Genomic DNA, 17,422 nt, shown 5'->3' on the forward strand with positions numbered 1-17,422 from the left:
GCAGCCGTCAACACCAACATCCTCACTCCCCCCCTGCCATGGGTGGCTGATGGTACAAAAGGACTGGTAACCGTCCTCGTCATCAGCCTATTGGCACATGGGGCAGTAACCATGCTGACTAGCATCCGTCAGGTCGATCAAGGGCTCCTGGCCCTAATTTTTTATGGTGGATGGTGCAGTATGGCTGGTAACCATCGTCATCATAGCAACAGGGGGCTGAGCTCCATCAGCCCCCACCCTTCATGTGTAAAGAACAGATTAAGTTGCCCCTGGACTAGCAGCTTCTCTCCTACACACTGCTTAATGTCCTGTCTGGACTATCATAGCAGCTGGAGGCTGCCTTCCACTCATTTCTCACTAACAAGTCACCATGTCTTTTTATTCCTTCATTCTTTATTACTTCATCACACAAGTGGGGGGACAATGCTACGGTAGCCCAGAAAGGCTGGGGGAAGAACGGAATCAACAGGTGGGGTTGTTACAGGAGCACCCCCTGTGAATAGCATACAGATCATAGTTTCTGCAGGATCTGACACAGAGCAGCTGTGCTCTCTGGTTCTATGATACAGTGGTTATCTAGTACACTTGCCTATATTCTAGGCAGGACTGATTCTATTTTTAGATACCAAAAAGGAGGGATTGACTCAGGGAGTCATTCCCAATTTTGGCTTTTGCGCCCCTGGCTAAGAGCAGCCAGGGGCACTTATGACAGCAGCAAATGGTACAAAAGGACTGGTAGCCATAATCATCCTCACCAGTTCCAATTTATGGAAGGGTTTGGATGGTGCAGTATGACTGGTAACCATCTCTGCTGTCATGCAAAAGCAAAAGCATGCTTCTGTGTAGCGCTGCCGAATCGCCTCTGTGAGCGGCATCTAGTACACATATGGTGAGAGTCACAACAAAAGGCAAAACAAGCTCCATGATTGCCATGCTATGGCATCTGCCAGGGCAATCCAGGGGAAAAAGGCGCGAAATGCTTGTCTGCCGTTGCTTTCCCAGAGGAAGGAGTGACTAACGACATTTACCCATAAGAGTGGCTGCTGACTTTGTGCTCCATGTACTCTCTATTCAGTACTCTTGTTGAATTCAGCAAGTGGCCCGCATGTGGAGTGCTGGCAGGAGGAGGCCCTAAGGTTATTTTAAATATATATTTTTAATATGGAAAACTACTAAAACGACAACATTTAAACCACAATTTCAAGGCAACTTTATGTAGATGGAATCATAGTTAGTCATGTTTAGCTATGGGTAAATACACAAAGTATTTTCTGTAAACATTCATAGGACAAAAAGGATTGGATTTGCCTCACCTGAGTTCTTCTCTTTTCCTTGTGTTCACTTTCTGCAAATGTTCCAGCAACCCTTCCTGCTCCCATTAAACCCAATTGCTTAATACACTTGATCAGGGGCACACTGTTAAAGCTCGTTTCTGCCCCACTGAAGTCAATGGAAGCTTTGCCATTCTTTTAACTGACAGCAGGATCAGACCTTAGGCCTTGTGTCCCTTCTGTCTGTGGATTACCAGTCGAATTAGACAGCAATATCATTCTTCTATGTTACTGCCTGGTCCAAAGTCCACTGAAGCCAATGGGAATCTTTTTCAGGAAATAAAAAAAGAATACCCACATCCGATGAAGTGGGTATTCACCCACGAAAGCTCATGCTCCAAAACGTCTGTTAGTCTATAAGGTGCCACATGATTCTTTGCTGCTTTTACAGGAAATAAACTGATCACCACAAATTGTTTGAACAGCTGTCATAGTTCTCCTTATCCCTAATTTTACAGGGAGAGAGACTAAGAAGCGCAGACAGATTATTTGTCCAATTTACACAGTAAGTGGCAAACCCACCTTAATTGCCAGTTTGCTGCTAACCAGTAGGTGATGTTGCCTCAATCTGAAGACAAAGAAAATTATATATCAGGGTTTAGAATCTCACCTATAAAAATAAGCAATTGTGTGAGCAATGGTAATCCTCTATGAAAAAGACATGGGTTGAAATCCTATGCTGTTCTGTATAGGCTCTTATACCATCCTCATCACCATAGGATCTGAGCCACTTCCAGCAGTGCATTAAGCAACATGACTGACATCTGTCACCTGGAATTCATTTTCTCTCACGCTCTTTCCAGGGGGAGAATTGTACATGCAATGGAGATTTTTGTTTTGGTAGGGCTTTGTGTTTGTTTTTTGTTTACACTCTGCTGTGTGTCCACGTTAGAGAGGGGAGGGTGGAGAAGTGTACCTTACACTGGGAGAGGAGAGTGGTGAGGTTTGTGATGGTTCTAATTTCCTGGGAGGTTCATTCCACAGTCTCAGACTGGCTTCCCAGAAAGCTCTGTCTCTGGAAAAACAAGCATTACCCTTATGGTAAGGTTGGGAAGTTTGCTATTGACTTCAACAGAGCCAAGATTTCACCCAGGATCTTTATAGGATCCTCCTGCAGTTTATAGAATCCATCTGCAGCAAAGTCTCTGTTATAAACATAGAGCTACAGGTAGCATAAAATCCCTCTTTACCCTGGAAAGGGTTAATTTTTCTTTTACCTGCAAAAGGTTAAGAAGCTTAAATAACCTGGGTGGCACCTGACCAAAAGGACCAATAAGGGGAGAAGATACTTTCAAATTTATGGGAAAAGGTTTTTTGTCTGTGTTTCCCGGAGTCAACAAGGAACCAGGGCAGGAAAAATACATTTTCCTAAGCCATATCTAAACTAAGCATCTAATATTGCAAAAATAGTAATAGCAAAGAAATGCATTAGGTTATCTTTTGTTTTAGCTTGTGAATTTTTCCCTGTGCAAGAGGGAGGTTTATCCCTGTTTTTGTAACTTTAAAGTTTTGCCTAGAGGGAAAATCCTCTGTGTTTTTAAATCTTTTGTTATTTTGTAAAGTACTTACTATCCTGATTTTACAAAGGTGATTCTTTTACCTTTTTTTTAATTAAAATTCTTCTTTTAAGAATCTGATTGATTTTTCATTGTTGTTAAGATCCAAGGATTTGGGTCTGTGTTCACCTGTACCAATTGGTGAGGATATTATTCTCAAGCCTTCCCCAGGAAAGGGAGTGCAGGGCTTGGGGGAATATCTGGGGGGAATAGTACTCCAAGTGGTCCTTTCCCTGATTCTTGGTCTAAATCACTTGGTGGGGGCAGCATACTGTTCAAGGCAAGGTGCCTTGGGAATTTGTGCCTTGGGAAAGTTTTTAACCTAAGCTGGTAAAAATAAGCTTAGGGGGTCTTTCATGCGGGTCCTCACATCTGTACCCCAAAGTTCAGAGTGGGGAAGGAACCCTGACAGCCTCCAAACAATGAGTGATGTTACATTATATATAAAGGGTGCTTTTGCTTTTGATAAAGTGTATGATAGCATTTGTGTGTTGCCTCTGCAACCACCTCACCCCAAAGAAACCTCCTATAAGATGGGACACATTTCTCTCTTTCCTGTCTAACAGAATCCATAATTCCTCTCCCTCTGTTACCTGTTGATCACAGACCTAGAAAGAACAATGCCTGTTATTAATTTCTGTATGTCAGAAAAGCACTGCCCTGGTTTTACAGAAAGCAGATGGGAGACACTGGGATTCAAAGCAATGACCCACACATGCTGATCCAGGAATAGAACTCATGATGTAAAACTCTTTGAGCCTGCTGAAATGGATGGGCCCTCTTTGAGAATGGACTCAAAGGAACAATGTTTTTCTAACTGATGGATTATAATGCCCGACAGACACACAACAGAAAGAAATAGGCATTTAAGGCACACATAATTCCTCAAAGAATACAGCTAGGCACACAATTAACTGGATTTACAGTTCGGTTCAATGGCTCTTAGCACCCCCACTATACAAATTGTACCAGCACCCCTGCAGATACAGTGTTGTTCTAAATGGACCATATCTGGCCATCATGCTACCCAGGGGATTGTCTTTGGAGTCATTAGGGATTTTACATACAGAATGCTGGCAGAAAACATTAGGTTAGGTATCACGTTACCAGCATTGGACTGACTATACTAGTGCTGGTGGTAATGCAAAGCCCCTGGGCATGACCAGTATGAATGAGGGGAGATTTTCTGTGTCATGCCTCCAGGAGGGTGAAGGGGGCAACGGTAGCTTTAATCCATCCTTGCATTCTCATTCTGGACTGTCACATAGGCTAGGGTATGGCCCCGGTGTAAACTAGAGGAGCCAGAGACTCCTGTAATTTACAGCAGCTCCCCAAGGGCTGCCTATAAGCACAGAATTACCATAGCACTCAAAACATACACTTCTGCCCCCAGTACAATGCCAGGGCTTGCAGGGAGATAGCATGGAGCCACTTATGGTGCCTATACACAGTGCCTGCACTGAGGAAATCCTCCACGTGAGAACTGTGGGGCTTGCACAGTCTGTGTACACCAGCTGAACAGCGTACAGGAGCTGCAGTGGAGGTGAGAAGCCCTGACAGCATGTTTCCAAAAGCCTGAGCAGACTTGGGCCGAGCTGAAGGCATGGCTTCTTGATTGGTTTACAACACGTTACAGTGACTCTTCTACAACAAAGAGTAAGAACTGGGGTAATCCCACTTGGCAGCAAGGCATTGTAATAAAGGGTGTGTCTACATGGACACATTTTTTCTGTAGCTGTTTTTCCACTATAACTGTACAGACGCTCCCTGAGTTACGTAAACCCGGCATACGCAAATCCGAGTTTACGGAAAAAGTTCCATAAGCTAGAAATAGGAGATGGAGGGTTTTTTTTGCGTAATGGTCAAAACGCTTGCGTAAGTCAGGGAGCATCTGTACTGAAAGGGTGTGCACACACTGCTTTGTTTATGCTGCCTTAAGCTACTTCCCTTGGGAATCGTTACACTTACACAGCTCTGTGCTTTTTCAGAATAACCACACAGCAGAGGGCAATGTTCCACTGCTAGGCTCTATGCCTATTTTTCTTACAGTGCATTGTGGGATATGGATCAGAACTTAAAGGACTTCTTGGAATTGGGGTTAAACTCACAAGCTCCCATGATTCCTTTCTTGATATCCCACAATTCATCTGGTTTAGTGATCCAGTGCCATTTTAAAATGGCTGTCAGGCAGCATGGAGGAAACCCTGCTGAGCAGCATGAGGATTGTGCAAGAGGAGAAGGAAATGAAGCCATTAGTCCTGCATGACATTGTCTTGGAGTGGCATCACTTGGTGGAGCACCACATCAGAGCGCAGTCAACTGGGACTGTTTGGTGGGGCATGATAATGCTGCAGAACTAGATAACCAGCAATAGTGGCAAAACTTTGGAAGGCTACTTTCTGCGAGATTTGTGCAGAGCTCAGCCTGGAGCAAGCGCAGTGGAACACCAACATGGGAGTGCTCCTCAGTGGGGAGAAGCATGTGGCCACTGCCATCTGGAAGCTCACTACCACTCAGGTGTTGGTAAATCAACTTTTGAGGCTGCTGTCATACAGATTTGAGCTGCTATAACAGGGGTGGAATATTGGGGAAAAGAAATTTTACGGAGGGCCATGAATGCTCACAAAATTGGGGTTGGGGTGTGGGAGAGTGTGTGGGCTCTGGGGTGGGGTTGGGGATGAGGAGTTTGTGGTGCAGGAGGGTGCTCTGGGCTGGGACCAAGGGATTCAGAGGGCGGGAGGGGGATCAGGGCTGGGGCAGGGGTGCGGGAAGGGGTTCGGGTTCTGGCTGGGAGTGCGGGCTCTGGGGTGGGACTGGGGATGAGAGGTTTGGGGTGCAGGAGGGTGCTCTGGGCTGGAATCAAGGGGTTTAAGAGAGCAGGAGGGGGATCAGGGCTGGGGCAGGGGCATGAGGAGAGGCTCAGAAGTGTAGCCCCCAACCCAGCGCCCCCCGGAGTGGGGCCGAGCAGTGTGGTGCAGCCCCAGACCCAGCACCCTGGCCGGAGCGGGGCCACTCCACGCGGCTCGGCTCCCGATCCAGCCCCCTGGCCGGAGTGAGTGGGGCCAAGCCTCGTGGTGCAGCCCCGACCCTGCGCCCTGGCCGGAGTGGGGCCAAGCCGCTTGGTGCAGCTCAGGGGCCAGCTTAAAATGGCTTGTGGGTTGGATCCAGCCCGCGGGCTGTAGTTTGCCCACCACTGTGCTATAAAGAGGTGGATGCTACCACAGGTCATAAAGCTGAGTGGTGCACAGGAGATTATTGGTGAATTTGCATGGTTGGGGTTCCCAAAATGTAGAGGGCCATCAATGAGACCCACATGCTCTATTATTTGCCCCTTCCCCACAAGACCTCAGAATTCCTCAACAGAAAGTGATATTTCTCCATTGTGCTACAAGGGTGGGCTGAGCACCATGGTAGGTTCACCAGGTCTGAAAAGATCCATTATCTTTAGAAACTCATTGTTTTATGCAACTGAAAATGGAACCTTTGTTCCCAAGACCACTATGAACATTAATGGTGCTGTGACTTCTACTTTCATTCTCAGAGACCACGCTTACCCTCTACTTCTCTGGCTTATGAAACCTTCTACTGGACACTTGGCTAGGAGAAAGGAGGTGTTTAGCTGTACCCTTAATAGCTTCCGAATGACAGTGGAATGTGCATTTGGAAGACTGAAGAGAAGGTGGAAATGTCTCATGACAAGGCCAGAGGCTTCTGAAAAATATCTGTCTTGTACGATAGCTACTGGCTGTGTTTTGCACAACATCTGTGAAAGCAAAGGAGAGAATCTAATCCATGGGCAGGGACAGCTCCAGGCCCCAACACGCCAAGCACGTGCTTGGGGCGGCATGCTGCGGGGGGCACTCTGCCGGTCGCCGGGAGGGCGGCAGGCAGGCAGCCTTCGGCGGTGTGCCTGCGGAGGGTCGCTGGTCCCGCAGCTTCAGGAAGTCCACCGAAGCCGCGGAACCAGCAGACCCTCCGCAGGCACACCTGCGGGAGGTCCACCGGAGCCGCGGGACCAGCGGCTGGCAGAGCGCCCCCTGCAGCATGCCGCCGTGCTTGGGACGGCGAAATGTCTAGAGCCGCCCCTGTCCTTGAGGGAGGAGGCAGTGGAGGTGAAACTTTAGGAATAGCCAGAGAGAATGACTCTGCAAAATACCGAGGGCCCTTCATTTTCAGTTTTTATTTTATTTAATTTTTCCTGGGAATTTTTCTGTGTTTATTACTACAACAAAAAAAAGCTGAAAATCACTGCAAAAAACTATTATTAATTTTACTGGGTAAATATCAGGGTTTATTTTGGTGGACGGAAGGACTGGGGAAAAAGTATTCAGTAGATTAGTGCTTTGATTAACAGAATTCAATGTGGTTTGCTGTAGAACTAAAACAGAACTCAAAACAACATGTCACCTCTGAGTTTAAGAAAACAATACATCTCTAATCCCTAAATAAAACTTTTCATTTGAATAAACAGTTTACTGTTGTAGACTTAGAACTATTAGCCTATACATATTTACATTTAAAAATTGGGCCCAATATTTAAAAATATTTATAAACATTCACTGTCTTATGTGAAGACCTTCAGTGTAATTTCCAAAAGTCCTGCATAGTATAGGCTCTCAGTAATCCTTTTAAGGAGTCTTTTCCAAAGCCTGGTCTCCTATAGTCCTGCATTCAGCTAAGTTTCAAAAATACTCAACTTCATCCTTTTCTCCTGTTTTTTTTTCTTTTTAACTTTCGAATGCTTCCTTGTGTTCTGAAACATATTCTGATACAGATTTTCATTTTCTTCCAATTTTAGTGGGTCAAATCTTTAAACTGTTATACGCTAACAGCTTGAAACGTGTACGAAGTGGACATGAGATTCAGCAATACGTTCAGATGCACACACATGTCAGTTTGCATGCGTGCTTGTTTATTGTGTGCATCTTCTAGACTAATACATAGCCTTACTTCAACAGGAAGGTTTACATATACATACAGACTAATGGATTATTTTAACATCTCATGCAAGGTACTGTATTTTCCTAATAAAATATGTTGGGTTTTTTTTATATATATATATATATGAACGATACAAAAGTAGGGTGAAAATTGGAAAAAAAATGAATACTTTTTCTAAAACCCGGGATTTTTTCAGTAAAAATCAATTTAAACTGAAAACAATGGGGCTTAAAAATACCTCAACAGGTGAAGGAAGCACTGCGGGGCATGTTGTGCTCCTACTTTGAAACCAGGGTGTGTGGTAGAAAATGAATATAATATAACCGATTAAATTAATACATTCTCTGTTATGCTAGGAATGGATATTATTAGGGCCAGCTGATCTTCAATAACATTTTTCAGACAAGTTGTAAATAAAATCCTTTATTGATGTAACAAAATCACACAGTGCAAAATTAAAACTAATGGAAATGGGGCAGATATGCCCAAAGTGCAAGTGTGCTGAGTGCATACCTCTTTGTGTAGGTGGGGTCACAAAAATGTGTAGGGAGCTCCTACCTCTGCTCTTTGTCTGGGGCATGGAATGCCATGGAAAGGGCCTGTCACTTGTCTCGGGGGAGTGAAAGGAGGTTCCCATGTCCTGTGTTCTCAAGAGGCTGCAGGGCGTGGCTAAGTTGGGGGGCTATGCATGGGCAAACTGTACCAAAGTTGGTCTGCTACTGCATTGTGTCCAGCACCCTTCCCTGAATGTACCTTTCTCTATCCATGTGCTCCTTTGAGGGCTCCTGGTCCTTCTCTCCATTTCCATTCTTCTTTTTGGCATTTTGCTCATCTTGTTGTCATGAGGTCAGCAAACATGTCCTCCTTCATCCATTCGCTCCTCCCTTGGAGGCTTGCCAGCTGCTTAGTAACTGATAACACCCCGCTCCATGAGGCCACGGCATGGAAGGTGCTAGGGGAACAAAAGAGTATGAGTAGTTATTGTCCCAATACTAGTCTCTGTGCCAACAATAATACAATGTTTCTGTTTCCCAGTTCTGAAATCCCTTTCCCCTCTGCTCTTCCCAGTCTGGGGGGTGCTTGGATATGCCAAGACATTTTCCATCTTATTTCCACCTTATACAGTAACTCCCTACTTAATGTCCTCTCTCTTAACGTTGTTTCAATCTTACATGCCTGCTCAATTACAGAACATGCTCCATTTAAAGTTGTGCAATGCTTCGCTATAATGTCATTTAGCTGCCTGCTTTGTCCACAGCTGGCAGCCCCCCTATCAGCTCCCCTAGCCCTGCCCACAGCACCTCCCACCTGCTGGCAGACCCCGCGGATCAGTGCCTTCCTCCACTTCCCCCCACCTCCTGCCTGTGGCAATCAGCTGGCTTGCAGCGTTCAGGAGGAAGTGGGGAGGAGTGAGGACTCGGCGTGCAGGCTGCTCCTCCCTCCCCTGCAGACCAGCTGATTGCCATGGGCAGAAGGCAGGGGAGGGAGGGGGGAGGCTGCATGACGAGTCCTTAATCCTCCCCCATCCCTCCTGCCCCGAATGCTGCAAGCCAGCTGATTGCCGCGGGCAGGATGGAGTGGGGAGGAGCGAGGATGCGGTGTGCGGAGTAAAGTGGGAGGGGGGAAAGAGAGATGGGTTAAGGGTGGGGGCTTGGAGGAAGGGGTGGTGTGGGCGGGCCGAGGGTTGAGCTCCCTGCCCCTGGTGCTTGCAGAGCAGGGGAAGCTGCCGCTGCTGCTGGGCAATGTGCTTCTCCGAGCCTACAGCACCTTCAGCCTCCTTGCCTGTCTTGTTGTCTCCAGTGCCACTGGGCTGTGCCTGTGTGGGGTAAGGCGAGGGCACCTCCCAACTACAGTACAGTACTGTACAGTATGGCAAAAAAATTTCCCTGGAACCTATTTACATTAATTCTTATGGGGAAAATGGATTTGCTTAACATCATTTCACTTAAAGTCGCATTTTTCAGGAACATAACTACAAAGTTAAGTGAGGAGTTACCAGGGGCGGCTCTAGCGATTTCACCGCCCCAAGCATGGCGGCATGCCGCAGGGGGCAGCATGCCAGTCGCCGGTCCCGCGGCTCCGGTGGACCTCCCGCAGACGTGTCTGCGGAGGGTCCGGTGGTCCCGCGGCTCCGGTGGACCTCCCGCAGGCGTGCCTGCGGATGCTCCACTGAAGCCGCGGGACCAGCGGACCCTCCGCAGGCACGCCTGCGGGAGGTCCACTGGAGCCACCTGCCGCCCTCCCAGCGACCGGCAGAGTGCCCCCCCGTGGCATGCCGCCCCAAGCACGCACTTGGCGTGCTGGGGCCTGGAGCCGGCCCTGGGAGTTACTGTACGCTATCCCCGTACCAATGATGTGTGGGTGTGGGGAGGGGGATCCCCAAGGAGCAGGTTAGTAATGCATAGGCACCTCTGCAGGCTGTCCTTACACTGGAGGATGTTACTCTGAGGCATGTTCCCAAGTGGCAGAGAAGGGTCCTGTTGAAAAGAGCAATAGGCAAACTGGGAAGAGCTGCAGTTCTGCTGTTTACCAGGATGGTGTCCCTCCCAGCTGGTGCAGGCGTGGAAGGGAAACACCACTAATAAGAGCAGACTTGATATGAGCCCATTGTCTTGCAATGCGCATGACAAAATAGAACACTAGCTTTGCCTTCAATTCTTGTTTATTGTACCAGCTGATCAGCACAAAGTGCAGTCTGAAATAAATAGATCTTTGCAGTTATTGATCTGAGCCTTTTTTGTTGTGAAGGGGTTAATAATAATGCCGGGCACTGCAACAAAAAAAGGGTCTGATGGAAAATAACCACGGCCTTCTGTAACCTGTGTAGCCTTATAATTTGGCTTGGAAGGATTAGATTTTTATCGGTAAACGTAAATTTCACAAGATACACACAAACGACAAAAAAACTTTCCATTGTGAATCACTGAAATTTACAGATGTGACACTCTCTGGGGGACCCATGGTTGCAAGGGACCTCACCGCCACCTGCCCTTAACGTGAAGCAATCTTGTCTGTGCTTGCTGCGGATCAACTCCCAGAAACCAACAGCCTCTGGCAGCACAAGCTCTGCCTTCCAGGCCTCTGCAGGCCTCACACTGTCTGTACAGGTAGCAATAGGCACACACCAAGCCCAAGTCCTCAGAGCATTCCCTGCCCCTAATCCACTGAACACTTACAGAATTACTGGGTCTGCTATTCCCAAAGGAACAGCACACACCAGTCTGTAAGACGCAACTCGGGACCAGCACTTTCCTTAACTCACAGCACTTGAAAACAAGAATAAGCTTATTAGCAAAATTCAAGTGACAGTGAAGAAAAATATTGGAAACAAATGGTTACATATAAAACAAAATCATAACGTTTTCTAGAGACTAAACTTCACAGGTTAACTTCCTGTCTAAAGAAGGTTATCTCATCCGAAGTTCTCTGCAACATTTTCAACCAAGGCTGGCTGAAACCCTGCTTTCATTAACGCAAATGCATTGTCTGTTTAGTTCCTAGGTGCAGGATGCCAGGGTTTCTTCTTTGCCTTCTAGAAATGTCCTCAAAGTTCACTGTCTTTACTTATAGACAGGTATAACCTGTCATGACTTGTTTTTCCCATGTGCTCCTTTTCTGTTGACGTCACGTCTCTTTGTTAACATTTGACTTTGTATGTAAATGGGCATCCATGGTGTTAGCTTACAATACTTCATGTACATCCCAACAGAGAGAGACATCTTTCTTACCTCCTGTCTGGGGGAGCCGGTCAAAGGCGTGTCAGCTTTTGGTGACCGGTTTTTAACTTACATGCTTAAGAACATTATTTTCTGGTACACATACATCAGTCCCTGCACAGTACATTTCACAATTATATTGATGGTCAGTGTGACACCGGTTTTCCTTTGAGCCCTCACATGACATTCTTTGGTGAACCAGAACGTGTAACAGAATCAGGAGATTTCTGTAACCCCTCTGTCCCTCCTTGTCAGCTGGCCTTAAGAGGTTCTTGGGTCACATACCAGAGAGTCAAATAAGAAAAAATGCTGCTTGAGAACTCAGAGTTTAATTGAAGGGTATTTGCTTTGTATATTTTACCGAGATGTTCACAATTTGTATTTCAATGGTTATAAAGCTTTAACTTTTTGAATCTCAATGTCTGTCATTAAATAATTTGTCTGATTCCCACCATTCTCTGACATCCCCCATAACTTCCCACAACTATGAAAATGTAAATTGATTAAAAATTAAAGTGCTTGTAATAAACATTGACATTATCTGTCAAAATTATTTAAAAATAATCAAATTCTGCCAAGCCTACTCATAATTGCTATGCACCATGAAATACCTCTGTAGCCACCTCTGGCCAATTTACCTCATCTTCAAGTGTATGTTCGAAAATGTCAGAGTAGCTAAAAGCTTGGGGCAGTGACCAAATTCAGATGCAAAGTATGTTTTCTATTCCTATTTCTTTTTCTGTGTCTCTTGGTACAGTGAAGAAGTCTGCCATACAATGTGATTGCGCAGTCTCCCTGGTGCTGCTCTTAACGCCGCCTTCTCCGTGTGGGGCAGCTGCTCCACCACAGTGCCTCATAGCATGCACATGTACTGGGAGCGTTACCGCAGGTTTGGGTTTTGTCCCTTATATTCTTATAATTTGGCAGGAGCTCCCTGGCTTTGGCACGACACTGGGCCATATCCTGGAAGTTCTTCTTTTCCCACATTTGCTTTGCTAGCCACTTGTAGACCTTGGCATTCCAGTGACTCCTGTGAAGCTGGGACTGGACATGCACCTCTCTCCAGAAGCCAAGAAAATGCAGGATCTCTGGATAGAAACATGCTGAAGCATTGGCATGGCAACTGCAATGGATTCCAGCTATGTACGGCTGGGTATGTTCCTGCATTTAAGGGAGGTCAGTGCCATCTGGTCAAGATGACCCCAGAGCAATGGAGGAGGTACACACAGGTACACAGACAGGCCAATCCAGGTGTCAAGCAATGCAGTGTGGGATAGCAGCAGGAGGACCGCCTGAAGTAGTATAGTTAATTTGAAGTATGGATGTTCCTACACAAACCTTATAGTGGCATATCTCATTCCAGAACAGTGCGATGCTGCTTGCAAAATGCATTCTTTAGAGTGAGACAAAATGTCAGATAAATTGAAAAAAGAACCTTCGTTTGTTGAAAAAAAATCTAAACTTATACCAAAAAGCCTTTCCCTTGTAAACAACTCCTGTGAAAAACTTGCCAAGAATTCAGAATGCTAAGCATGCTTAATTAATACTGATGGAGACATTAGAAGTGAGAAAGTATAAGAGGAAACATAGTAATGGTAGGTCATATCCAATAGTCTCATGATTCTCAACCTTACACTGTAGTGGGACCAGCCCCCCACCCTTCTCCATTTACCAATATGGGAAGGGCAGGGTGATGGGTAGCCTCTGATGCCTGCTTGTGACTGCTGAACCCTGCTATATTCCTTACTCAGTCATTGCAGGTAAGGATGGCAGGATTTCGCTCAATAAGGTTAAAGCTAGTCCAGGAGAAGCCTTGTGTCTGTCATCACTGCCTTGGTGAATGGGATACACCATAGATAGAGAATGTTCAATTTGTCCTTCGTGGGACTGAATCCAAAATGGTGACCATGAGTTTGTGGGTTCTACTGGACACCAGTTAAAGCCATATTCAGACTTGGAGTCAGTCAGGTGCCAGCCAGGAAAGTTAGAACTTCACTGTGCTGCTGTATTGCCAAAGATATTAACAGTCTGCAGTCACTGGTCAAGCCTCCCCTCTGTGATAATACACTTCACTGTTTACACAAGGCTCTTGGGAAAGGGGAGGAGTTTCAAGAGGTGCAAACGAGGAGGCTCTAAGTCAACTTGTAACTTCCCCAGTACTGGGCCAGCCAGGGTCAAAAATGTCCCCCATGGTAGTTTTGCCTGGATAGAAACTGCAGGATTCTGGAGTTTCTGTGCTGTCCTAAAGGCCATCCTCACCCCTGGCAGCACAGCTCCTAAAGAAACAATGTGGCTATTGGCAGCATGAATCTGTAAGAACAGCCATGGAGTTGCAAACTTTTAAGAAATAATCTTGTTTCCCGTAGCATTAACTCCAGGTCAGGTAATAATAATCAGCAGATCTCAAAGTGCTTGATGAAGGAGTCAGTATTATTATCATCCCCATTTTATCAATGGGGAAACTGAGTCATGGAGCACTGAAGAGACTTATCCAAGGTAACCCAATAGGCCAGTGGCAGGGCTGGGACTAGAACCCAGGTGGCCTGAATCCCAGTCTCATGTTCTAGGCACTATGTCACACTGCCTCCCTATACCTGCAGAGAGATCTACAGGACTTGGAGTAAGAGCAGTGCAGAGTGCAGCTATTCCTCAACTCCACCTCTGAATCCACATGGAGTCATGACACCATAGACTTCCTGCAAAGGGCCTTCTCGTGGGATCCAGGAGTGGTATGAGCATGTGGTGGAGTCCAGGTTTCCCTGCCCCACACACACATATTTTGGAGCCCAACCCCTATGGGACCTTGCTTGACTCCTCTCTGGTCAAATAAACACAGGGCAAGGCAATGGACAAGTGAGATATAAACTCTGAGAAGACCAAGATTGGTCTCTTACACGGTCTATATATAAAGTGTTGATTGAGTATTACTGCCCTTTGAACAGGAAGGACAGGGGATTTTACTGTCACTTGGAGAATCCTGTGCTTGTTGCTGACTGAAGCTATTGTAAGAGTGGATCAGTGTAGTAAATACATTGATATAATATGCTGACATATCTAGAGCCAATTGTAAGGTGTAAGGCAGTGTGGCACACTAATGTGAACCTCTGTATCTTAGCATTTTGCGCTGGTAAGATAGAATGAGATAATTGTTTCGTATCAGAAATGTGTGTGTCATTATCATGTTTGCTTCATGAAGTAGCTACTCAACTCCAGAGCAGAAACAGCTGCTGATGCTTGGTGCTTATTATCACTGGGGTACTTGTCACAGATGGGAGGGCTCTTTGAGGCTTTCTTGCTAACATGACATATATTCAGAACATCTGTAAAGAAGAGTTTTGTTTAAAATCTCCATATACAGTCCTGCTCATGTAGATTCCTGAGGGTATTGCTGTATATTGTACTGCCATTTCCTGCTCTTCACTAATGGAAATTTTATAAAGTCACCACACTATCTTAGTGTAAATTAGAAACAGCATTCCTGGTACCCTATCGTCAAGTGCATGAAACACTCTAGTTTTCTTGTTGCATTCCCTACCAAGCAGATCTACTGGAATCCTTAACTTAGATATTTGAAGTTACGGAACCTAACAGAAATTCAGGTAAGTACTATAGGCATGTAGGCAGGTGTGGCCCTCCCTCACAGTCTCCAAGGGAGATCACGCCCCTTTGCTGTCACACAAACAAAAGTTTAAAACACAGGGAAGTTAGCAGTCAATAGGGCTCAAACCCTGCAGCGGGGTAGAGCAGTGAATAGTCCAGAGGCCGGGCCCTCAGGCAGGACAGGGCACCAAGCACTCTAAGGTTCCAACCCTAAAACAAACCTCCACCGTGTCCAAGCCCAGGGCCCTTATAAGTGGCAGAATGGTCCATCACTGGGTCAGCGGGGATCCAGACACAACATGCTGACCTAGAGTAAGCAAGCAACGTAGCTGGAGAGCAGTCAGTTGCCTCTGGGCTTCTTCCTCCCCGCAGGGTGTACCTAAAACTCAGGGTCATCTTCTGTCTCCCAGGGGTACACTGCCAGTGGCAATCCCAGTAGCTCCTCAGCATCAGGCATGTCTGGCAGTTCTGGTAGCTTGGGTGCATCCTCAGGATAGCAGAAGTCTTCTGCAGGCTCAGGCTTCAGCAGCAGATTGGAAGCATCTGTCTCCCTCAGTGGCTCCAGCCCAACTCAGCTACAGGGCCCCTCTCTTATACTTCCTGTTCCTGTCCCGCCCTCCCTCACTGTCAGTCTCTGAGGGAGGCCATGCCCCTTTGTTACAGGCACCAAAATACAGTATCTCCTGATTTTCAGAGCTGCTGAGCTCCTTTATCTCCACAGAAGTAAATTGGTGGCCCATCCCCTCTGTAAATCAAGACACTTATTTTATAAATAAGGATTTGGATCCCCATTCTTCAGCTGACAATGAGTGGGCAGAGTGGTATATCCTTGACATCAGTGGGACTGCACAGAGGTTAGCAGTCAGCCCATTTATCATCAGTTGCAAAATCAGGCCCTTAGGCATCCAAGTTTGAAGATGTTGCTCACCCTTTCTAGCATACTTTATAGGAGTTCAGGATTTAGCCTGACTGTTAGCTAAGCTGGGTGAAGAGTTTTAAAAAATACTGGCAAACATATTGATAGTTTAGAAACTGAATTTCAATTTGCCATTTTCAGGCTGCTCTTCTCCACTACATTTAACATTTATTTTCAATAATGCCTGGAGGCATCAGACAGGTTAGGGACCTAACAAACTATGCAGCCAACAAGCACCTAATACCAACATAGTTGTTTGTCTTATTTTTCTCTATACTTGGCATTTAAAGTGTCTTTTAAAAAGAAGTTCTATCACCTATATCCCCATCTTAAGGGATCTGACTTTATCTAAACAAATATGGTGAGATGCCTCCCAAACTTTTAAAAAAATATATCCTGGCTGCTTCTTTTTTGCATGACATATTATGAGTAACCAGTAAGGTAATAAAGAAGTTGTTTTATGCTGGCTTGGTGAATCTAAGTATTGGAATATTCACCAGCTTTATGGGGACTGTCTGCTCCATTCTCTGCAGTTCACCCTAATTGAGTGACCACAGCTGGCTCCCCACTAGGACCTCGGTCACCAGGGGTGGCTCTAGCTTTTTTGCTGCCTCAAGCATGGCAGGCAGGCTGCCTTTGGCGGCATGCCTGCAGGAGGTCTGCCGGTCCCGCGGCTTCAGCGTACCCGCCGCCGAATTGCCACCACATCTGCGGGACCGGCAGACCTCCCGCAGGCAAGCCGCCAAAGGCTGCCTGACTGCCGCCCTCACAGGGACCAGCAGGGCACCCCCCCGCGGCTTGCCACCCCAGGCATGCGCTTGGTGCGCTGGTTCCTGGAGCCGCCACTGCCAGTCACACTCCCATTGATTGGTTAGGTATCTAAGTACCTTTTGAGAATCTGGCCCTTTGTTGCTTTCTGACAGCTTCACATGTTTTTCCTTCTTTCTCTAGAAAATAACCCCCCTGACATACACTAATCTTCATCCTCTCTTTCAAAAGGAAAAATGCAAGATAATGTTTTAGTACCCTGGCTATTTCCCCTCCTTTGTTCCCAATTCCCACCTCTCATTTTTAGGACAAATCTTTTCTTTCACCATTTCTCTATTGTATAAATATGATCAGACCACTCAATTTACTTGCACAAATCGGAGTGTGGAAGTGAACACATTAAAATAAAGGAAAATGGTGTTCTGTGCTGTATTGCCAGTGTTTTAATTTGGAACTGATTGATACTAGCATCAAAGCATTCACATTGTAAGTAGCAGCCCATTTTAAAAATGGAAAATGGTCTCCAGCCTTGGAGCATTGTGGACCTACTCCCCAGGGTTAGTGTTTGCAGTGGACAAAATATTGGTCTGAGAA

The sequence above is a fragment of the Mauremys mutica genome, chromosome 2, assembly GCF_020497125.1.
Source record: "Mauremys mutica isolate MM-2020 ecotype Southern chromosome 2, ASM2049712v1, whole genome shotgun sequence".
NCBI classification, from domain to species: domain Eukaryota; kingdom Metazoa; phylum Chordata; order Testudines; family Geoemydidae; genus Mauremys; species Mauremys mutica.